This window comes from Dermacentor albipictus, chromosome 4 (assembly GCF_038994185.2).
Source record: "Dermacentor albipictus isolate Rhodes 1998 colony chromosome 4, USDA_Dalb.pri_finalv2, whole genome shotgun sequence".
Taxonomy (NCBI): Eukaryota; Metazoa; Arthropoda; class Arachnida; order Ixodida; family Ixodidae; genus Dermacentor; species Dermacentor albipictus.
Genome location: NC_091824.1, coordinates 51344074 through 51369527, shown reverse-complemented (window position 1 = coordinate 51369527; position 25454 = coordinate 51344074). Strand labels below are relative to the sequence as shown.

Sequence of the window (25454 nt, the reverse complement as noted above, 5' to 3'; positions counted from 1 at the left end):
ATAGATTGTTTTAGGGAAAACTTCAACTAGTGGAATGAGCGTCACATTGAGCTACTTGGGACTCAATAATACTCCTTGAGGCACACCAAAGTATTTTGTTTGTAGAAAAAACTACCGGCGAGTTATGTAGTCGGATAACCAGCGAAGTGTGCGGCCACCAATTCCAATAGTGCCAGGGACTTGATAACGGCGTCATGTGCAACGTTGTCATATGTGTCTTTCACATGTAGAAAGAGCGTGACTGATATGCGCTTACGGCTTTTCTCCTGTTACCCAAACGTTGTCAGGTCAATGACGCTATCAGTTGAGGAACGCCCCCGACGAAAGCCTGCCGTGGAAGCTGCGTAGCTATTGCAGCGTTCCAGATGCCATTCTAGACGTGCAAGGACCAGCCTTTCCATCACCTTTCCGATGAAACTGGTTAGAGCGATAGGGTGATATGTCACCAAATCCAACGGAGCTTTTCCCGGCTTTAGCAATTGTGCCAGCCGACTTTACTTTCATTGCCGGGGAACTATACCTTTATGCCATGACTTGTTGAAACTGCTCAGAAGTGCTCTTTTTCCTCTTGTCCAAGGTGTTCCAGGGCAGCATAGGTGACGCCGTCAGGGCCTGGAGAGGATGATCGTTTAGAAATAGCCAGGGCAGCTTCGAGTTCTTCCATCTAATGGACACGTTCATTTCTGCTACCCGAGCCGCAGGGAGGTCGCTTACATCAATGTTGGTGTTGACAGGCTGGCCAGTTGATCTTGCACAGAATACCTCCGCCATAACAACCTCACTATGGCCAAGATGGAGGGCCAAAACACTGAATGGGTGTCATTGTTGTGGGGATGAACGAAGACCGCGGACTTTTCTCCAGATATATGAAAGCGGCTTGCGATGGTCCAGTGAGCCACAGAATCTCTTCCACTGCTCACTCTCTAGTTTGTCTACACGACGCTGAACACATTTTTGAATGCGTCGTGCGTCTCTGAGATCTTAAATTTTTTCGATGCGGCTGTACTTTCGCTCTGCACGCCGTCGAATCGCAGGAAGTCTCTCAAGTTCAATGTCAGAATCCGTTCGGTTTGACGACAGCGATAATAAACACTTGGCAGCTTTCATTGCTTATGCGATGGTGTCGTCGATGTTCCCGGTGAAACCTCCCCGACACGCTTCTTCCATAAGCGACGTAAGCATAGTCCAGTCAGCGCTTTTCAGTCACGATGACAGAAGGAGTGAGCGAGTCCATTATTATTTAGGTAGGTGGGAGTGTGATCATTCCCGTGAGTCTCGATGTCGCAGAACCATTTAACATGTCATGTGGAGATCCGTGGCACTAAGGTCAAGTTGAGGCAGCTGCTATACGCCGGACTGCACAGATACCTCGGGCTACCATCGTTCATGAGCACAATCACAGGAAAGCGAAACAACATTCCTTCCCCTTCAGTTGATCATGGTGCTTCCCCAAAGCAAGTGATGCGCATTGAAGTCCCCAGTGATGACCCAGGGACATCAGTTTCCTTTATTATTTATTGCTGCCTTTCACAGTGAAACTACCTTGATGTGGAGATGTAACAACCAATAAGAGTGAAAGACACTTTGTTCTTTCTGACGCAGAGGCATACGTAATGGTTGTAGCCATGAGACTGAACCCTATGCGGAATATAGGTCAAGTCCATGCGGATGTAAATGAGAACGTTACTTCGCTCCTCGCATGTGGAAGAAGGAAAAACTTCGTCACCAGATAACGTGTAAAGAGTTGATAAGTTCGGATGGCAAATAACAAGTATAGAAAACCTGTTCTTCCAAAGAAATTGGCGCAAATCCGAGATTCGGGACTTCATGACTCTGGCATTGCATTGAAAAATCGTTGCACTTCTAACTTTAGTGCGAAAAGAAAGCTTTGGGTGAGCCATGGCGCTTACATTAGGCTTACAAATACTGGATTCAATGCATCTACAATTTGCAATGTGCTTTGAGCTGTCGGTGTGTGCAGCTTGTTAAGTAGCATGTGAATCATATTCGTTAGCGATCGCACCATCATAGCCACTTGCCGATCCTGTTCAGTCAATTCACCGGCAGGAGATGCTCGGGGTAGACAACTTCCGTCGGCGTGAAGTGATTCTATAGGTGGTTCCCGTTTTGGCAACGCAGGCCCGGCTTCGGTGTCTGTGTTGTTCTCAGTGACCTTGTCCTTTGTAGGCCTTTCTGATGTGCGTGACCTGTGTGGCAGTGGATGAGGTGACAGAGGACGTGGCATACGCTTCACCGACGCAGATTTCCTTGAAGAACGTCGGTGATGGAAGCGTCGCTTCCTGATTTTAGCGGCGGCTTCTCGACGAGAGGAGTGATCTCTTGCCAGGTCTTTTAAGACAGACATTTCTTTCTTAACTGTGGGTAGTCCTCGATGAAGCCTCATGAGATCCGTGGCAGTGCCGATATTTCATAACAGTGGCTGCACATTTATCCGCGGCGTGGGGCTCAGCGCAGCGGGGGCACACTGTTTCATTGTCACAGACACTCCTCATGTGTCCTAGTTTCATGCAGTTACGGCACTGCAAAATTTTCGGAATGAAAGGCTGGACAGGATGACGAAAGTGGCCTACCTTAAGGTGCGAAAGCAGGCAGTTTCCCTTGAACGCAATCTTCACAAAACGTGAGTTGCCCAGGTGCAAGCCATCAATAACGATGTCATGATCACTCGCTCCTTTAACCAGAATCGGCAATTCATTGCTGAGGATGGCCAAGTCTACGTCATATACGACACCGGTGATGACATTGGAACACAGCGGGATGTGATAGCGCAGCTGCATGCCATCAAGGTCTATTACCTTGTGTAGGGCGCCAAGAGCACCCGCATGCGGAACATCAACCACCGGTGCATTTTTGCGAGTGTTCACTTAATGTCCGTGATTTAGTTGGGCCAGATGGCGTATTAAGCCACTTCATGTTACCGTTGGGTATTATAGGCATAAACAAGATGGTGTTGGCTTCAGGGCTCCACGCGGGCCCAGCAGTTTGTTTACTGGAAGACGAAGAGGCCCTGGTGTCCTGAAGTCGTCGTCATGATAAGGATCCTCGCTGCTGAGCGAGTAGATATGGATGGCTGTCAGTCTGTAACCCCATCCGTTTCCCGGAGGCGGCCGTCGTTGATGCCACCGGTTCCGGCAGACGCCCTGGAAAGTCCACGCCCATCGCCACCGAAGAAGGCGCGACGACCGTTAGATCCGCTGAAGATTTCACAGACATAGCCAAAGGTAGAAAAAGAACACTGTACCCAAGAGACACTTCGTCCACATCGCTAATAATTCCGCATGAACTCTGAGGCATCTGTGGTGCATAGCACTATTTCTGTAGACCGTATTAAATAAACAAACGACCATCGTGAAGTGGAACAGTGCAGTGAAGCACTAAAAGCTTTCTTTCGTGAAAGCGCGATCTATGGGTGAATGCTGCAACGAAATAAATTTTTGAGGCAGGAATTGGAGAATTTTGAATATGGTAACTTCCTGCAGCCAATAATTACAGTTGTGTCACGTAACTATACGCCAACTGTCCAAGCTCAAGAAAGGGCTTGACAGATGGAATAGCACACTGTGATATACAGTTGTAAACAGGGATAAGGTGCCTCAGAAAGGCTAGCCAACGTTTCGATAGGAGGACTTATCTTCGTCAAAGGCGGCCTCGTCATTCTCGGCATGTTAGTTTTAAACGGTTAGCGCAGTGACGTCACGTGCGGGTGTTGTTGCTCGCGGCTGGTTTTAAAGGAAGAGACTTCATAGGAAACGAGCGCTGTCGTCCGACGTATGTGAGCTTCGTTCCCGAGACGGGGGGACAAGAGCGGAAGAGTGGGAGCGTGGGGCGAAAAGAACAGAAAGAAAGGGAGAGAAAAAAAAGAAAAAAATGGGGGGGAAGCCAGGGTGACACCAAGACAGAAAAAGAGAGAGAGAGAAAGAACACGAAAGAGAAAAAAATTTAGAAAGACGGGGGCCTGGGATCGCGTTGAGGATGTGGGAGATTAGGAAGCATTTAGGAGTATCGTTGGAGGCATGTTCTTGTGGCACTAGAAGAGCCGGTCAGGCGGTCAGTGCACGAGTAACACAAAATAAAAATAAAAACATGAGGATGATGAGGATGACGAGGCCGTCTTTGCCGAAGATAGGTCCTCCGATTGAAACGTTGGCCAGCCTTTCTGAGGCCCCTTATCCCTCTTTACAAACTTTATAATACGCCAACTGTTTGTTTTGTCATAGTATGATATCTCTAGCACGCGCGCACGACTACCTGGTGCAGTTGTTTCTGTTTAAGGAAGCCAGGTAACTCTAATTCATCATGTTTATCTAACCTACACATCTAGGGTTCTTTTCTCTCTCTCTCTCTCTCTCTCTTTCACTCTACACATGCATCAGGCAACAGCGTTGACAGAACTAAACTGAGCTTAAACATGCGAACGCAATACACGCATTCTTTGTAGGGAGAAAGTTGAGCTATAGATTCAGCCGCAACGAAGTTGATTTGTGTCCTCCAACTGTTTCACTCCGTGTCTACTGAAGGCATTCCCGTTGCCATGCGACCTCTTTCAGTGATTCTTCCTTTTCGTCATGATTTTTGCCGCAGTATCGCTTCTTGCACCTTATTTGGCTCCTGTCCTGCCTTACCCGTCGAAGGGGTAATCAGCGGAAATCCACTTTCTCTATCTCTCTTTCTTCCCGCATTGTTTTACGTGTGAGCTCACCGTGACGTGCCGGATTCAAACTTAGGAGAATGCGTTTTGATTCCTTCATTCCGCACTTCCGGCAGCTATAGATTCCACTAACGCCAAGGCATGGGAGGAGCGTGCCGCCGCCGCCGCAGCTATAGTACCTAAGAAAATAATCGTTTCAGGGGAACACAGACTGCGTCTTGCCGATCGAGATCTCTACTTTTACGAGATTTCCTGGGACTTTCGCTGAAGAAGGGAATTCCCGAAGCGCTCTTACTCTTTACTGTATTGCAGAACTCAGATATAGTGTTTTTTCCAGGTTTCTCCTTTTATTAAATGACGACAACGTCCCGTTTTCTCTCATTCTTCGGAAACTGACATTCATTCCAAGAAGTGCGATTTGATTGCCTTGATGTTTTTTGTCTACTTGTTGCAGGGCGCTTTCTGTCTCCGAGCTCTTTTCTCTCTAACTTGCCTGGGCGAAGAAAAAAGAGGAAAAGGAACCAGACAGCGAGTGAGCTCGGCGGGTCGTTTGGTGAGAAGAGTCGCTGTAGTGTTCGCCTTCTCTTTCTTCCTTCACTGTAGACTTCCTAATGCACCCCTACTCCCCTGTCACTCCTCCCTCACCGTGAAACTCTCACGATAAACTGCGGACGGAGAACTTGAGGTCTGCTTGCAAATATAAAGAAGGCGTAATCGCACACACCTCCGTTCAGAAGAGAAAGTTACGTGGCTGCTCACGGACCAAGCGAAGTCATAAAAAGTGCGTATCCTTGGTGCTTTGGCTACTGTCCGGACAACAGGCAGCCAGAACGGACAGCGAGAGGACAAAGAGTGACCAGTAAAGTATAGCAGGGAACATAACTCCGACAAAACTAGTAATTATAGCTAAGCTTATTTTGTGCGACCGATGCTGAAAGAGCCCGCTCGTATGAGATACATGTAGCCTTATATCCGCAAGTAGTCACTGTGCTCCATCCCATTCGACGAGTCGCTTATGGGTAGGAACGGAAGGCTACCGGATAGATCGAATTTCTATAGAATTTACATACATTCTGGAAACAACGCCGGCATTTTCAGGGTCAACGGCACTTAAGACCGTGACAAAAAATAATGTTGTTTAAAAGACTTAATTGTCCTGACAGGGATAAGAAATGAAGAAAAATATATTACATTTCTACAATGAGCATAGGCTTGGACAAGCACGCGTGAGCCCAGGCCTCGAGAAGTCAGATGAACGCGCTGAAAATTAGGTTACCTTATTAAGGAACGGGACTGAAGAGAGGAATGTAATTCGTAGCCACGAATGAAAAGAAGCGATATTTGAACGCATTTTGGTTTTGATCCGACCGTGGTGACACAGTGCCTAGATGACGTTTTGCTGCTGATTATTTGGCAGGCATTACGCAATCATAACCGGTTGCTTACCACCATTCTTGAAAAGTCTACGAACATTGAATTTTACAGGTGCTTACTTAAGGGGAAAAAACTTGGTGGCGAACAAAGTAAAATGACAAGAAGTTAAAGACCATGGAAAGAGCGATGAAAGGAAATGTTAAGCGTAACGTTAAGAGACATGAAGACAGTGGTGTGAATTTTAGACCAAACGGGAGTAGCTGATATTTATAAGGCATTAAAAGGCAAAAAATGAAGCTGGACATGCCAAAGGATAAGAAGCCTTCTTGGGCAGATGATTTAATGCGTAAGGCAGTTAACCGGTGGTCTGTTTCGGCTTCGGTATGGGTGCCAGGGCAAGGGAAGTGCAGTCGAGGACGGCAGAAAATTAGTTTGGATGATGAAAGTAGCAAATTTGCATGCGTAACTTGCAATCAGGCGACGCAAGATGGCGGTTATTGGACATCTCTGGGAGAGGCGTTCGTACTGCAGTCGACCCAAAAAGATAGGCTGATAATTATGATGATAATAACGACGACGACGACAACGATGATGATGAGGATGATGATCTGTCTTGAAAGAGGAGAAGTAGGAGGACGAGAACGCTGCTAGCTACGGGCGAATCCAACCTTACCAAGATATGGAGGCAATTGCTTCACCTGAGCGTCTCCTTTTGAAGGGCAGGGGTAGACATGCATAACGGCAAGCGCTTCAACGCGACATAAAGAGAAAGGATGCTACAGCTCAACCAAGTTCACCCGCTTCCAATAAACACAACTGCATCTGGGATCTATTACATCAAACGATTGGTGACGTCTCGCCAGGTTTCTTGATACCCTCCGCGGACGCATGGACCGCCTGTGCATGTGTTCAAATTCGAAAAACACTCATGTACCGATCGCTGTGCGTTTGCAACACTCCGTAGTGGTCCCCACTAATCCTCATCTCCGTACGCAACAGAGTATTTTATAGTGCGAATGTTGCTTTGGTTCAACGCCGCCTGTCGTATACCACTTTATTTACGCGGAGGTACACACTAAACATTTTAACACCCTTAAGGGTGTAAATCAGTTTGTCGCCAGACGAACACCTTAAGGGTGCTGTTGTCTACACCCTACAGTTGGGGTGCCACTATAGCACCCTAAAGGAAGGGTGTCCAGCAAAATAAATTTAGGGTGTAACGGTGCTCGTCCAAATTAACACCCATCTGTGTGGGTGTTGGAAGGGTGTACACCCTTTTATTTCTAGCATGTATGGAAGGCAGATTCGGCAGTACACGCCTTCAATTACTACTATGTACAGCGATCCTCGCACAACTATTGCGTGTGCCAGAAGGTTCAAGTTCGGCTACCAAACGCACTGTCGAACAGCCGGCCTTGAAGCTTCGATGGGCATACACAACACCTATACGTGTGGATCACATTACATATTAGTAATTCATGGTGTATATTGGAAAACCTGCCTTCGCTGCACAAATACAACCTAGCAAACTTGAAACTTTTGAGCATGTATATCAACACCAAGGTTATCACGATTTCCATATCCAAATAACATGCAACACAGACTGGTAAGATATATGCTGCATTTTCAAGAAAACGCAAATATATTTATTGCATGCTGCAATACAGAGTACAACATATACATAAATCACATGAAATATAAACATGCACAATCACCAAACAAATCGGTAAGTACAAGAACATGCACATTCCCCACAAAGGTACCTAAAATATATGTATTGATCGAATCTGTTATTAGAGAAGAAACTATGTATAGAGGCACTGAAAGAGCCTGGGTTGATTCGCAGTGTTTTGGGCCACATAAAGGAATAAATTTTTAGTATTAGGCTCCAGTGAACGAAAATTCAAGTTTTGATGCCTTAAAAAAAGGCATATTGCAAAGGTGAATTAGGGAAGCAATTGAAATGCAGAGCAAACGCACAAGAAAGGCACGTGTTATTTTGTACACTAATGTAATCGCAAAGCATTATGAAAAGTTTGGAAAGTCGATGTAAAGCATAACTGGCCAACATTTTTCAGACCGAAACAATACTTTCCAAGCATAGACATGCTTTAAGTGAGGTTTATGCCAGAAGCCTTATTGCTAATTTTCTATTTCCAACAAGATTACTTGAGCACAAAAAATACGTAGAATTTTTTAGTGCCTACATAGTTTGTCCTCTTTTGTGAAACGAGAGTTCTCTGGGCTAAAGGTGCTGTGTAGCGGTTTTTCTAACTACAATACCAGTTTCTATAAATTTTTGTTTTGTAACTCTAAGGCACTGGTACATATACAATATGTAGTTTGAAAATAGGTTCTTTTCTTACTATAAATCAAAAGAGTGCATATTCCACATCTACTAGTGTCTGGGTGCAAAGTGCAGTAGGAGGCCTGATAAAAACAAACCACTGTTGATTAAACGATTTTGCTGAGCACAAAATATGGACAGTGTTTTAAAATACATAGTAAATTTCTAAATTATTTGCACTTAGATGCAGTAATTCAAGATTAAGGCATGCTATAGCATGTGAGCATGCAAATTAGCAAATATGGTTTAATAAATTAGCCATACTCTGGTTACTAAAAGAACACAGGCATAGGCAGTCATGCAAAGGTTCAAGTTAAATATCACACTGTTAACATTTGCCAGCAAATGGTCGTATCAAACATTATAATTATACTGAACAAGGGTAGTTTCTTGGGATAGTTTGCAATTAATGAGATAAAATTATGTACAGCTTGAATGACAAGAACTGCGAGAGATGACAGACTGCGCTGACTTCCAACAATATTTAATTATGTTGCCACATCATGTGTATTTGTACAAAAGCGGGCATGCGCAGAATATGAGTCACAAGGGGTGTCTAACAGCAAGTGACTGTACTAAGAACATCGCCCTTTGAAAAAAATAAACATTAGAATTTCTATCTGTTGAGATACAGGACTTCACTAGGAGTCAGCACGATAGAGGGGTCGCTAACGCACACACTAACCAGTTTTCTAGTGCAATCTGCTTCTATAGTTTCCCGGATGACCTGTCTCGCTAAAGCTTCCGTACCTTCAAAGAGGGGCACGGAGCCGCAGTCCCAGCAATGGATGCCGAAGTGGCCTTGAATAGTGTTATGGACGTTGTTATCGTGCTCTCCTAAATGATTGTTTAGGCACCTGCCAGTCTGTCCAACAAAGTCAAATGAGATATTGTAAAGCTTTGCCTCCTTAAGAGCCTCAATAAATCTTGCTCACACGAGATGCAACATAGCGTTGCTGCACAGGCTGATTGCCTTTCTTGGGTTGGCTACCCTTTGGCCTTAATTTCAGGCATAGCGGAACAGCTTCTGAAGTGCACAAAACATGATGAGCGCGCTCGGTCAAGGAACCAGCCGGTTGAAAGACACAGGTTTGCAGTGCTACCGTATGTTCATGATGTCTCCCATAGGCTAAAAAAGATTAGGGAACCTACAGAAATCGCAGTCCTTTTCTCAGCCCCGGGAAAGCTGGCAAGGCTCTGTAAGTGTGTAAACGCGCCTGAATCACATCAGAGTTGTTGCTCTGCCAGGCACAGAAAACGTTTTGCGATGTGTGCAACGAATGTGGTTTCCCAAATTCCCATTTTGAGGCAGTAAATATATTGGACAGATAGGCAGGTGCCTAAATGATCGTTTAAGAGAGCACTATAACAACGTCAATAACACTGTTCAAGGCCACTTGGGCATTCATTGCCGGGACTGCGGCTGCATGCCCCTCTTTAAGATACGGAAGTTTCAGCGAGACACAGCTCACCCGGTAAATTATTGAAGCTGATTTCACCAGAAAACTGGGTAGTGTGTGCGTTAGTGGCCCCTCTATCACGCTGACCCCTAGTGAAATTTTGTATCTAAACAGATAGAAATTGTGATGTTTTTTTTTTCAAGTGACCATGTTCTTTTTACAATGACTTGCTGTTAGAACACCCCTTGCGACTGGCTTTCATTTTCTGCGCATGACCCCTCTGTGTATACAGACACGATGTGGCAACGCAAAATATTGTTGAAAGTCACTGGAGTGTGTCTCTCGCAGTCCTTGTCCTTCACGCTGTACGTCATTTTTTATACTGAACAGCCAATATTGATTCAAAATTAGAAAAATATAGTACACATCTGAGCTGCAAAAATGCAAGTGATGCAGCAAATGGCCTTTAGCTTTCCAAAAGAAAAAGAAATGTTCAAGGTTAACCACGAGGTGCAGGGACTCCATTCTCTGAGCATCTTGACCAATAAATGCAGCGCATGGCATTGCTGGAATCTTGCATCCTGCATTAGCAAAATAAGAAGAGAATCATGAGAATTCAGCCCGTGCAATTACACACGTACTTTGCGGAAAAATGATAATTAATGTGACTGGGCAGAATGCACCGCTCAGGCAGCTGGGCAAGACAAGTGAAAGGTAGGAGAAGTTTCTATTTTGCAAATTAAGGAATTGCATGTTACTGTGAATGCTAAACCACTATGTCATTGTGAACACAAGGTACATACAGCAGCAAAAACATAAATTTACAGTGGCCTTTTCACCACAGAAAATAAGAGTGAATAAAGTTTAAAGACTACCAATGACATCTCTCAACAACAGACATTTGTCCAAGAGTGTGTATGTGACCTTAATACAAAATTGACATTATGAAATCTGCAATATATCTGCATTACACTTTATAAGTACTGCAGGTGAGAAGCTTACGGGATATGGCACATTAAGAGTTAAATGCACAAGGCATTAAAAAATGACTGTTTTTACACAACATTATTACACTAGGAGACAAAGAGAACTGTTTTACAGAGTGTGCACACAAAATGAAAATGAGGGAATCCCCACTGGCATTCTCATTTGCCCTGAAATACATGCATCCAGCCCAACAATATCCAACTCTACAATGCAGTTTATTAGACACTTTCTGCATCCTAAAATTTATCGTGTATTTCTTATTTACTAATTTAGTAAGAATGGGCATTTTGGCATACTTTCCTCGAAAATTTAGCATGTGTGATCAACTATTTTTCTTAGAGCACGCCCCCTTCTTTCAATGGCTTAGCTTGGCAATGCACTGACAAGTAGTATTCCCTTATTTAAACTTATGATCCTTCCTCATGCTCCCACTTCATGCTCTAAACTGTGATGCCACTCCTATGCAGTTTATGTTAATCTGTGACTATTTACATGGTCCTTCTTTCTGTAGCCTCTCAACTAGAGCCTGAAATTTCTTGTCTCCTAGAACAATCGTTTTTCTTGCCCAAAACATATTGCACGGTTGCCCCTCATAGGGGGTGAGGGGGTGTACTGTATGAGTTTTCACATATTCAATGAACCTCAGAGACACAACCATTTCTCATCCTGTGTTGCTATTACCCGCATGAGTCACAATGGTTGTAAATTGGCTACCTGCCCTCTCTCGCTTAAAAGTACATTTTACATGTGGAAAATAACCACAAGCATCACATTTCATTGAATGAGTGCTCCTGTGCATGTTTTTTTTTCCGTCCTGTAATGGCTAAGTTCAACATGGTCAAGTTGTTTGAAAACTGTCTAGCCTCAACCAATACTTTGTGTAGTTTCAAAATTATGATACATTCATTTTTCAAAACTTGTCCCAAATTCAGCACGAGACATTTTCATGATGCAAATGAGGTAAGGTTGTGCTCAGAGACTATGATGGGCCTGCTATATCCTGCAAAACTATGTGAAATGAAATATGCTTGCAATTTTCGTGAGCAGCTAGCTCAGTACAATTAGGCACATTACCTGCGGAAACGTTTTTTTAACGCTCTCGAGAGGTCCTGGTTTCTTGTAATTTCTTCAAATCCCTTGCAGTCTGGATTGCAATCCGGTGCATTTTGATTTTGATATTGTATTCAAAATAAAAACAGCTGAAATTCTAAGGTTTTGATAATTATATGGGAATAAATTAAAGGTAGAAGAGTGTAATGCAATGAGCAAATAACAAGCTCATTGCAGAGAGTAAACAAATATTCCTTTCCTGCAAATAAATTGGTAGCAGGAAGGTCATACGAAATTAGCAGTGAATGCACAATAAAGAATATGATGCTACAATGCCCCGGCATTCTGTGAATATTCTTGCACAAAGAAAATCCTCATTATGAAAGACCATCAAGAAAATGCAAATGTATACTTTGGACCAGCAGTCATACCTGCAGTATGCACTGTACCATCGGCAATATTTACAACCACACACAACTGCACATCATATCAAGCTTAGGCGGCCAAGGAGCCTGAGTTTTAAATTATAACTTGACTTATTATATTACACTACACAACAATATCTACTTACAATGTTGTCTTCTCAACCGCTTTCAAGAAGACATTAACCATCTGTCTGAAGGCGAACGCAAGTGGCTTGCTCTTGATGGGGGGCGCCAAGGCTGGGCATTGTGAAATTGCTGCTACCATCTGCATGACCTGCGAGAAACGACGCTCTAAGTACAAGATAAACAAATGCTGTTAGAGCAAAAGACAAGATCATTGGCAATGAGCCTCGTTTTGGTTTGAACGAGAAAAGCCAAGAATATGGACTTTGTGCTGCTTACTGAAGAAGCAAGCCTCCTTCCAGATGTTGCAGTCATGCATTAAGATTGTCACACAGCTGCATGCTTGTATGCTGCTGTCGCCAGTACGCCAGTATGCTTTGAAGTTTATTATTTCAAGTTAAATTGATTATCGTGTTTTCTTGCCAATTCTTGGCAAACAGACCAGCAATGAAATAGCTCACTTACACACATACTCCCTTTTGAGGAGAGAATTCACACACACGCACGCATGCATGGGCGCACACACACACACACACACATGCTTCTACAATATGAGCAGCTTCCTGTGCTTGACACACACACATTTTTTTATCCTGTGTCACTCCTACTGCTAAGGCATAAAAAATCCTTTGTGTTACCAACCCCAAACTCCTCAACCTACACCACCAGCTTAAACACTTTCTCGAGAGCCAGGACAAGCCTTCTAGCTTCCCCGGTGCTCCAAACTGTAGTTACGAATTTCAATAGGGCTATAGGCGACAGCTCTCGAAGGGCATGCAAATTACCCGGAGACCTAAAGCTTGTATATGATACCTCTAAAGCACAACACTTCAAATTTTCAAAATTCATTAAAGCTCCTGAAGACAATTGCTATATACGTAGAACGTCTCGAATAACCTGCCGCTAACAATTTCAGCGGTTGTCTGCATCAAAAGAAATGTGGGCTAATGGGAAATCCACGTCTTTAAAACACACTACCAGATTTATTAATCATTTATTTATGCTCTGGATGTACCGTTCCTTTCAAAATAAAAAACAAGGCTATTGATTTATCAGTGCATGGGAGGAAAATGGACGAAGCGTATACTTGGCGCCTTCCCACTGGTCCTCCCGAGAAACGGCGCCTCATACAGCAGTTGTCCAGGGTGGCTTGAAACCAAACTCGGCTTTCAGGCGGGAACATTCGCTGCACCAAATCGGAGGAGTTTTATTGCGAGTAAAACTCTACCGGCCTCATGCAATACACACGCACGCACACAAAACGCACCCACACGCACACACAAGTATACGCACTCTCAAAGCGCAGACACAAAAGCGCGCACGCGCACATTGATGAACACAAACAAGCACACATACATGCATGCAGGCAGACACGCTAACACGTGCACGCACACACAGCGACCCACAGACAACACACTCACAAAACACGTACGCACTAGACACGCGCAAACACGCCGGCCCATACAAACCCGCATGTACTGAACGCGCGCGCGCGCGCGCGCACACACACACACACACACACACACACACACACACACACACACACACACACACACACAGCGAGCCGAGCGCACGCACGCACACACACACAAAGCGAGCTAAGCTTAGCGCACACACGCACGCACGCACACACAAATCAAGCCGAGCGCGAGCACGCGCACACGCACAGACAAAGCGAGCCGAAAAAATGCTGAAGGCGTCCGGCAAGCAGCAACAGCAGCACGCGACCGCATCAGGGAGAACCAATACCGCGCCGGTTCCTTCGAAAGGTGGCTAGGCCAGTCCTTTTTCTACGCGACGCAAAAGTGGTCGACCACATTTAACTGAAGTGCGAACGACCGTATTACAAGCAGCCGCGCTGAACGCACAAGAGAATCACATCAATGAACGTTCAAGCGCTGAGAAACAAAGCGTAACTATGCAGGCGCACCACGCCCGATGTAGATTTGACAAACATTAGTCACACGGGACGCGATCGAGGTAGTTAACTTGCCCTAGTAGGAGTGCAGCTGCTCTTGCTCTTACATTAGCGAATTATGAATTATGCTACGAGATCACAGTGAGATATTTCTAAAGCGAACAAAACAAATACCAAATAAACGGGCACTTGCCTGAAAGTTTCCATCATGCCAGTACTACCGACCGGGCACGTTGCAACTTCTCGTTTCAGCCTTCGTGGATCCATCTTCCAGTGCGTACGAACGCTTTGCTTTGAAGTGGGGCACGAGTAATACACAAAGCATGGGCCACATCTTTTTCTACCCCGCGCGCAAAACTAATCACACGTTTAAAATTACTTCGCACAGCGCGCGACGCGAACGCACGCGAAAACGAGCATGATGGCGCAGCTTCCGCCTTCCCGTCCTGCCGCGCGCCGAAGTGATGGTACAGCGTCGGCCGTCACTTCCGGTCGCTTTTCATTGGGCGTGGGGTGGCCGCGCAAATTGAACGTTTATTCTGACAGGTTTGCTTGCTCGCATGGCCGCCTGTTTGCTGCTGCTTCGTTGTGGTCTCTAACTAGAGCGGTGAGGCGGGTAGTTACTACTACGTTTCGTGCGGGGCATTTTATTTTGGGGTGGGGGGCGCAGTCTGTGCTGCATCACTGAGGGTACAGTACACAAATCGGGACCGTGAGCGAGACGATCGGCGCTCTTCTGCTGGTGCGATTAGATTATTCGCTGCGTCCGAACGAAGCAACTTTGCGAGGTCACAGCGTAGTTTCAGCGATATCATGGCTCGATAAAGACGCTCACATCTTGGTCGTGCGACAGCGACGCGTAAACATTCATGAGGAGACTGAAGACTGCGTTTGCAAGTGCGTATGCTCTGGATAAGAAATTACAGCTTTGACGACACCAGCCCTTAATATATAGGCTCAGCCTTACAAGCTGTATTTGAGGATGCACTTAGCAGATCAGTAGCTTAGTAAGCCTCTGAATCAATTAGGCAAGGTACGTGGAAATTCGGGTTCGAGAACTTCCAACGTGATCTCGCCTCTATAAGGCTTCTTTATGGATTCACCATGCAAATTGTATGTTGATGCCATTGTACAGCAGAGGCTCGTCCAACAGCACGTCCCTGTTTGTTCAGCAATGTATCCAAACAGCTTCTTCCATTTCACCACTTTTTGTTGGGCTATTAAGGGCACCGAAATATTAGTACAGAATTGCGCAAGTTGCTCTCGTGTTTTCGCTCTGCTACTGCAGTTTTTCTAGAAGTGTTTAATTGCATGTTAATATTCCTGTGAGCACGAAAAATAATGATAATGGAATTGTAAGTGAAAGGGCGTTCTTTTTCTGGATGATACATTTTTGGAGTGGCCGTCATGCCAGTAACATCAGAATCCTTGAAGAAATATCGACAGTCACTTAGGAATGGGAAAACTTAATCGCTTCACGCATCTACACTTGCAATTGTCACGTGACCATGATACGTTAGTTCATACATTGTCACGTGTTCTTCACAATACTACCTTAATCTCCCGTAATCCACCGTGCTATAGTATGTACGAACCTTAATGCAATTTATTCCACCCTTATTCACATTATTTCACATTATTTACCCATAATTGCTCATACTTAACGTTGTTGTATTTACTACCTTCTGTATCACTACTGACGTCATACAAGACGGTGATGACTTCACATTTTATTTATTTATTATATACATTCAAGGCCTAGTAGGCACAACAGAAAGAAGTGGTGAAAATATGCAGTAATTGCAATGCAGCGCAAAAATAGAAAATCAAACCATAAGATAATTTGAACGGCGACCTTGAATTAGTGGTGTCACAAATTGAGACTGTTGAGGCGGGAAGGCGGTTGCATTCAGTGGCTGTTCTTGGCAAAAAGGAAGAATGGCACATCAATTTTGTGTTGATGGTCGATGCGAGACGAGAACTTGGTGTGGTGAAAAGATTTTCTTCACGGGAAGGGTTAAATTAGCATATTCTATGAAAAAGACAGAGACGAAAGTATTTGCGACGTAACCAAAGGTCAGGTTCACCTAGTGTTCTTTTCATGGACGTGACGCTAGAATGAAGTGAATAATTTGAGAGAATAAAACGGGCGGCGCGGTTCTGAATGCTTTCTGAATGGTTTCAAGGGAAATGACAAGATTGGCATGAGCAGGGTCCCGTATGGATTGTTGTTGCGGAGAACGCCACCTTTCCTACCTGAAAGGCAATGAAACGTTTTCGCATTAAAAATGCAATACATACACACATTGCTCAATGCGTGGACGTGTACACGTTACTCTGATTTATGCATCAATACGTTCAACACCCTTCAGGCGTCGATTTAACACCCTTCTTTGAGCAAAGTCACACCTTATGTGTGGTATCCACCCTTGTGATAGGGTGCTTTGGCCGAAAAGGGTGCTAAAAGGGTGTGAGCATGGGTGTAAATGCCGAAAGCACCCCTATTAACACCCATAAGGGTGTAAAAATGTTTAGTGTGTACGCACGTTTTCGTGCACCCTTTCATCATGGACCGCATAAGACACAATGCGTCGGCAAAGTGCCGTTCTGTCTGTCGGCCATGATACTGCGAATTGTTATCTCATTTTCCAAGGTGAACATTGCCTCTAGACTAACAAACAGGAAGGCACACGATTCAATTTCAGATCGCAAGGTTTTCGCTTTTCTTTCATCTGCGGGCAGTAAACTGGATGAGCGCTTGTTTACACCAAAGTTTGTTTAGTGGAACCGTGGTTAGAAACTGTTGCCGTTAAATGTGAAAGGTGCGTGCCTAAAACGACGAACTTTAAAGTACTTTCTTTTCGTCGCGCCCAAGTTTTCTAGATAACATCTTTTCTCCGTCGCTTTCCCGCCCGGTACTCGCGTTGCAGCTCACGATTGCAGTCGAGAATGTTGCGTGTTTGCTCGCGTAGAAACCAAGGTAATCAATCATGGCACACTTTTTTTTCGCTGTCACTTTGCGGCCTGTCACGTGGCGTGCGGATCTTTTATCGTCGTGTTCACTGTACTTTGTAATCCAAACAGCAAACAGCAGGCACTGTGTGGTCCGTTGCTTATAAGATAGCGTGATCATGTGGACGTCAAAATATTCCCAAGGAGTACCTCATCTGTTTCTAGTGATAAGAAAGCTAATGGTTACGTATTTAATTTTCACTGGCAAATTTAGCGAGATCTGCTTATGGTCAAAGCACACCAATGACTTTGCAAATGCAATTGCAAATGTTCGCGTTTGCTCACAAAAGAAGTGGCAGTCTTGAGCCCTGCAGGGAAACTCAAGCTCTTGAAATCAGCAGGCAACGACACCCTTATAGGATATTTGGATAGCAAGGTTTACCGCGGCAACAGACATGAGTGTTTCTATTAGACCTACGGCTGCTGCCGCTAATACCGTTATTAGACATGCCGCTTCTATTGATATTCTGGTACTTGTACTTCTGCAACAATTGGTGTTATGTCTACTGCTACTAAGCGATGACACTACTACTACTACTACTACTAACTAATATTAGCACTAACTACTGCCGCTACTATTACTACTGCTAATACAACTACTTTTACTATGAAAAATTATATTAAGGCTTCGGCCGACCCCCCTCCTGTAATGTCTCGATTGTTTCTATCGTACATTTTGCCTTCAGTACACAGGTTGCAAGCACTGGCGTAGAGTGCATAAGTTCTGATAAAGCGCTTGCGATATGTTATTGCGGCATGGCACAGCTACATGACAGCTGCCCTGCCCTTTGAATCTCGCACAGAAGTCCGCCGCTTGGCGTAAGCAAGTGCAGCAATTCTATTAATGTACTCCAGGCTGAACACTCTCAAATACTTCACGAGTCTTTTAGACAACAAATCTATCAGTCAAATTAGCTGGATAGCTGATTGGGCAAGTTCGTGAATCGTAGTCAGAAGTCGACAGCATGAAGGTAAAACGTGGACGATACAACTGACCCGATGATAAACTTGTCCTTACCGTGCTTATCCTTGACAAGGTGACAACGCTTGTCCTTGTCACATGTCTCGTCCAAATCTAACTTACGCAATGTACTCTCACGACTATCAGCCAACACGCTCAGTTTGCCTCTAAGCATAAGGGGGGGGGGGGACATTGTGCTCTTCGTTTTGGGAAAGAAAGAGGGCTTCGGCGTATTTTTCTGTTCTTGAAGAAAAAAGTATGGCGCTTAATAACCGAATAAGTGAACCGAATAATGGGGTCATAGTGTACCACCATGCCTTATAATCATACTGTATACAGGAAAATGCCGTTTACAACACTACGTTCAACTTATTTCTGTGTGAAACAGCAACACAACACGGGATTCGAAAATAGATCGGTCACCTCGACACAGACATTTGATATCGCATGGCTATGCGCGCAAGAAAACGAACGGTGCCAAAATTAATACACTGCATTGTGCGGGCCCCCAATTGTGCACGTGACTCAGGTGAAAGCGGCATCAGGGCTTCCGTATTGAAGGCAATGTTACGCTCACCCCCTTCGTGCGCATTTGTTCGGTGAACAAGCTGGCGCGAACACCATTTAGAAAAGTGACCCGCCGAGGTTGCTCAGTGGCTATGGTGTTGGGCTGCTGAGCACGAGGTCGCGGGATCGAATCCCGGCCACGGCGGCCGCATTTCGGTGGGGGCGAAATGCGAAAACACCCGTGTGCTTAGATTTAGGTGCACGTTAAAGAACCCCAGGTGGTCAAAATTTCCGGAGTCCTCCACTACGGCGTGCCTCATAATCAGAAAGTGGTTTTGGCACGTAAAACCCCAAATATTATTATTATATTAATTTAGAAAAGTGGTCGCGCCTTCCTGCGTAAGCTTATAATTTGAAAGTAACAAACGAAATTACATGCTTCGTGTTGGGCAAATCACTGCTATTAATGACGTCAAGTAGAATAGGTGCTGAGATGAGCAATAATAATGAAATAAAATTTAATGGGCGCACACCCCCGCACACGTTTTCTGCACTTCAATTCTACTAAGCAAATGTTAGCATCACTATCCGTACCTGCGCGTTGCTATGGGCTCGATTGCACTGTGCGTGTCGCCTTACTCGCATCACACGAGCAAAAGCTTGCCCTCAGGCAGACTGCCACAACGTAACGCCAGAAACGCACGATTCAAGCATTTCGCCTAGTGCTTCGTAATGTGTTTGAAGGCTCCTATCGGGTCGCGCACGAAGAATACTAGTGATGGCTGCTGGGATACTGGAATTACCGGATTGTGTCTACTGTCCCGGACAAACACCTAGCACCATCCGGCTCTCGCAAGATCTCAGCTCTTTTCAGCCGCTAATTTATACCCCTCCCTACTCCCTATTTTTTTTTTCGCTATAGAGTTCGAGAGAGGGGCCCGTTCCCTTTGCTGTGCCAGTCAGCTCCGATACTTGAGGGAAGGTGATCGCGAGGAACGGATAGAATCATTGGGAAACCGTAGCATGCAGAAGGGAAGAGAATAGTAAACGGTGAAAAAGAAGCCGCACGGAACAACGTATTTGAATGGAAGTAATGTGAACGGAAGTGACGACTGCTGGCACAAATACCGCGAGCGCATTGGCAGGCACGAAATCATGTTCAAAAATACTGAATGAATACAGGCCTGCTGATCCCATACCTTTTACCTTCTTTTCTTTCTTACATTTTCCTTTTTTTTCACCCGCCGTGGTTGTTCAGTGGCTATGGTGTTGGGCTGCTGAGCACGAGGTCGCGGGATCGAATCCCGGCCACGGCGGCCGCATTTCGATGGGGGCGAAATGCGAAAACACCCGTGTACTTAGATTTAGGTGCACGTTAAAGAACCCCAGGTGGTCGAAATTTCCGGAGTCCCCCACTACGGCGTGCCTCATAATCAGAAAGTGGTTTTGGCACGTAAAACCCCACATATTATTATTATTACATTTTCCTTTAGGAACTGCCAGCTGCTGCGGCGACTGCGCTTGACTCTGATCCCAGCGATCTGAATCTATACACTGTGTAGTGCAAGCGTAGTGATCAGCTATAGCGCACTAATGAATAAAGGTACTGCCGCTTCTACTTGTTGTGTTTTGCCTGTCAATTGCTTTCGTGCACTCCACACTCCCACTTTGCTGCAGATTCGTCGCCAGCTGCAGTTGTCGTGGATGCTGCAAGCCGCAGTTTTAAAGCTTTGTTGTCATCAGGCGGCACAAATTCTGTAGTCCAAGGCATCGTGGATAGACGTATTTTGCCAAAACAAAAAACGCTTTCACCGTGGCGTCGCAACAGGTTGCTTCATTTCATGTATAACTATCGTGCTCTGGCGGCTTTCTATCATTCAAACAACATATTTGGGCAGTTCTCAGTAACAACGGCGAGCTTATGTGTACACAGGCCTGTGTTGAATACACGTAGCACAGAAATGTGGTTTCTCCCAAGTTATCGTCAGATTACAAACTACAAATGCTGCAAGATAGTCTTCCTTTACTTCTGCACAAATACATATAAACGCAATACATGTCGAAATCGCAGTTGCGATCTTTTCTTGGAAAAGTCTCGTGCTGAATGTGCGTTGAAGCAATTATATATATATATATATATATATATATATATATATATATATGTATAATCGTCGTATTTATGTTTCGTGTGTATTGACGACGTACTTTTTGTATTTTCATTCCATACTATATTTACTTGTTTACTTGTTGGCTTTGTTTAGTAGCATAGATGCTTAAATTGACACTTCATGTATTGTTCTTAAGTATTTTGTTTTTGCCGTTTCCCTGTATCTGCCTTGCAGCGGCTACTTGGGCCTCTGTCATGCTATCTCCACAGCGTTTAGCCCAGCTAGCCATCCAGTATTATCTGGTGAATAAACTGAATTGATTGATTGATTGCATTGATTGACACTACCTACCGTGTCCAGATGTTAAAGACTATTCAGCCTATGAGAGACGTAAAAGGCTGCCTTTTGTTCATTTTTATTCCAGCCGTATATTGGACAATGTGCTTGCGAAGTTCTTTGGTATTAACATGTATCAATTAGAATTGGCTGACAGCGGTACCACCATTGTGTCGCCCGTGGTGCTGTATACGTATGAAATATGTATGCATGTGTGTGTCTCTGGCAAACGGCTCATGAGTCTTTCTCTGTGTGTGTGTGTGTGTGCGTGCGTGCGTGTGTGTGTGCGTGTGCGTGTGCGTGCGCGTGCGTGTGCGTGTGCGCGCGCGCGCGCGTGTGTGTGTGTGTGTGTGTGTGTGTGTGTGTGTGTGTGTGTGTGTGTGTGTGTGTGTGTGTGTGTGTGTGTGTGTGTGTGTGTGTGTGTGTGTGTGTGTGTGTGTGTTCCTGTTTGTATGCGGGCTTGCGCACGCGTATGTGTTTACGGATGTTCATGTTCGTGTGTTTGTTTAGCAGAGAGAGAATGTAAGTTATTGACACCCGAAAACAGGAAGCCATATTCTTTAAGACATTTCGAAAATATTAGGCAGCTGGCATCGAAAACTCTGTATTAAAAATAATTCAGTTGATGTGATGTCTAATTAGCACATGTTCCCTGAAGAATTATCATTTCAGTTCGGCCTTTCTTTCTGACCTGCTTCTGTGGCACCACTGCAAAAGTTTTCAATAAGATTCGGTCAGAAAACTTTCTTCCCCTTGATGATTATTATTGATGTAACCTTCTCTATTCATAAATAAAGTTACTAATATGCGTAAATGAGCTACCAAGCTGCATATGTCTTGAAGGCGCTGTGCACAGAATTTGGTACACGAAGGTGGAGCATCAACAGCAAAATCATTGGTGGAAGTATTGGCGTTTAAAATGTATTGCATATATTTTGAATTATGTCTGACTAGAATAGTGCTACTGATGACGATATGTGGCATTGAACGGCGCAAGGCATGCCTGGAATAGTGCTGCTAGTTCGAATAAAATTGCAAATACTTTAATAAAACAAGTGGCAAGGTAGCCATTTTCGTGTTCTTGCTCGGTAGCAGTATGCCGTTGTATGTAGCGGGTCCAGTTTTCTCGTGCTTTTATCTACTTTATCGGATCTGGAATTATTTTCCAGAAGTCAGATACGTACTTTTCAAGCCTACGGGAGATGAAAGAATTGATATTATCATAATTCATTTTCCTGTAGTGAGTTTTCGCATGGAGTCCACATTCTGTAAGCTTGTATAAACACACTAAAGAAGTGAATATTCTAAATTTATTCTGTAGCTCTATGCTTTTCATGATTCTGAAGGCGCAAGAAATGCAGTGAAAGTAAGTTTGCAATCAATAAAATTTATCGGCGCCGGAAATGCAGAGTGTTGCTACGGTTTATGTAGCTCACTGTTACATTAATGTCTGAATGCAGTAGCGTTGCTTCAATACTGCTATATCCCTACCAAGTCAAATATATTTCCAATGAAATGTGGGGTACCTACTGTGCGTGTATTGATTGACGCGCGAGTCATTCTGCACTCGGTACGACTTTCGTGTGTCGGTAGTTTCACTGAAAGTTTCTGCTTTACATGTTAGGTTTTCCTATCCCTGTATTATATCATTCTTACTTTGATGTCTTGTTTTTTAAATGAAGCGTAGTTAAAAAGATATTTCGCGTTAAAAAAAAGGATTTCGCGTTCCAAAGCCATTTCCATTTTGTTTATCCTCTATTTATATCGGTGATACAACTTGCCCACTAAGCACTGTTCTGGAACTCTTCTTGCTGCAGATGAACGCTATCTGTTCCGTATTGGCGCAACGCTCTGGCCATTCTTACAATGGCGCTCTCTTAAATGACCCTGACGCGACATTCGAGCTTGTTGCAGTGCCATCCATTCCGTCTTCTGTGTCATTAGCTTCGGCGATTTCCGGTGGCCAAGTCCTTTACCCGGAAAGACCCGTGTATGTGTGTGTGTGCCGTGCAGCCGCTGGTGACCACGCTGCGCTGCGTTGCACTATCCTTCGTCCGAGGCGCCGATTCAGGGAGACAAATCGGTACATTGCTTCTAGCTGGCCATCTCGGCTCTCCACGTTACACGGGGCCCTCGGATGACTCGCAATAAAACAAGACGCGTGGGTTAAGCTGTCTGAGGCGTCCGCCTTGTCATGATAACGCCCCCGCGTGGACGAGTTTCTTGACTGCACCCCGGTGATCTACCACTGCCAATACTCAAGCTCCGTGGCAATCTGCCGTGCTTCCAACAAGAATCACCTGGCTTGCCCATCTGAAATGTCCGCCATTCTCATCGCCATCGTCTGACTAAGCATAATGGCCGCCACTACCAACGTTGGGCCGCTATCACTAGCAAAACTTCCAGCAGATGCAATATGATCTCCCTAAGGCCAGCATAAATTTTGTTAAGCGTATGCCGTTGTCTTCAGTATGTTCAGTGCCCTGGAATTTTTCGCGTAATTTCTTCATCCCTTTCCATTTAACTTATAATGCACAAGCTATGGCAAGTTCGAGTAATGCTCTACTCAAAATTCAAGGACTACCTGCACAAATCCCCACGCTATGGTGTTTTGTTTGTTCTAGGATGTGCTGCTTTATTTCTTTTGAAGGAATCTTTCCCCAGAAACCTATCGCGACGCTTACAGAAATTACTACCAGCCACGTGTTTCCTGGTGAACTTCATAGTTCTGCCTCAATGATGAGCATAATTCTGCTCATTTCCTAAAACGCACTTGTAATGATTCAGGGCAGTTGCAGGCTTAATTCTTTGCGAACGCGCCTATTATTGAAACATTGCCTACACCATCCCCCACCACTGTCCTCTTATTTTCACCAAATATAAACAAGATAAATGGTTGTTTAGTTTGCCAAGGACTCCGGTGAAGGCTAATCCCAAATCGTATTATTCCTGAGAGTATAGCAAAAAGCAGGTTCCTAGTTAGGTGAAACACGTCAATTGTTTGAGGCACATTACACAGAATATGATATCCATTATCGCTGAATGTTAACTCGATGATCTGTGCAATCGTTTTAGGACTCTTGGAAGCATTTGACAAGACAGTGGTATGACGCTTTGGAACAACTTCCTTAAAGGGAATTTCATCGGGTCCCATTCCATATATTCGCTATACACTGGAAACTTGTGAAACACCATCTAAGGAGAATTTTAGCGAAATAGTGTTTGGAAACGGAGCATTATTGGAGGAGACGGAAAAATCATCTACCTCGTTACTATGCCGTCACCAGCGGGGACAGTGTCTTCATTTTGGTCGACTAGCCTTCGATAGCGGTGTTTCTTCTCGCCTTCTCCCATATCGTGGCGTAGGGAATCAGTCATGCTAACGCGTCGAACCCCGCTTGTCTTCTTTTATTGCGACAGCAGTTAGATTGACACTCCAGGCGCATTTTTGCCGTCACCGTCGCCGGCACAATCGTATGGGAGTGATGTATACGCTGTGCTTGTGTGTTAACCACCGTCAAATCTGGTGAGGAGCCCTTTAACGTATTTTTATTGCAATAGCAACTATAAGGACCCTTCCGGCCCATTTCTGCCGTCGCCGTGAGGTTACGTAGAAAGTCCAAGGGCGATAAATCCGTCTCTGCGTGCCGTATTCTGTATGTGCGAGTGAAAACGCGTGAGGGTGAACCCGCGAACTCGCTTCAGTCTCGCGTGCGCGAGCGGGGAATGCGAACCGGAAGCGTGCCCTCTCCTATCGCGCGCGAGGCACGAGGTTCAGGCGAGGGAGTGGGGTCGATCTTCTCCGGCGACTGCTATGGTGCCTTGATGTCCTCCTCGCCCGCCGCCCCGTACACAGTGGAGACAACCACGGTCTCTACTACGGCGTTGGGCACGCGAATGGCGGACGCCGTAGTAGACGCCTTTGGCAGATGCCGTAAGGACGCGTTGCGGGCGCACCTGCGGCTTGAAAGCGATCCTCGGACGTGGCCGAAGCGCGCGAGCGCGCGGGCCTCCTCTTGAAAGCGATATGCGATGTTTGCAGAGTGCATGTAGTGCCCGTACCGTCGTATGCGCTGTGCTTTCAACGTTTCTTTCGCGTTGAAGCAACAGATGTACAGAGGTCAATTCGCTTGCTGCCGCCTCGATTCCTCACTCCAGAATTTTGACAGCGAGTTTCCGCGCTCATCGAGCTTGAAGTGTTCATGTATACCTGCGTGCGTGTGACATCGTGCTTGTA

At 45.0% G+C, this 25454-nt stretch overlaps 1 long non-coding RNA gene across 1 annotated transcript; it reads right to left on the bottom strand.

Moving 5' to 3' along the window:
• Positions 1–7650: 7650 nt before the first annotated feature.
• On the bottom strand, positions 7651–14744 carry LOC139059076 (uncharacterized). The gene is made up of 3 exons (XR_011513874.1): positions 13463–14744; positions 12399–12526; positions 7651–10371 (listed from the first exon to the last, which is right to left on the bottom strand). It is a non-coding gene; the product is annotated as an uncharacterized lncRNA (long non-coding RNA).
• Between the last annotated feature and the right edge of the window lie 10710 nt (positions 14745–25454).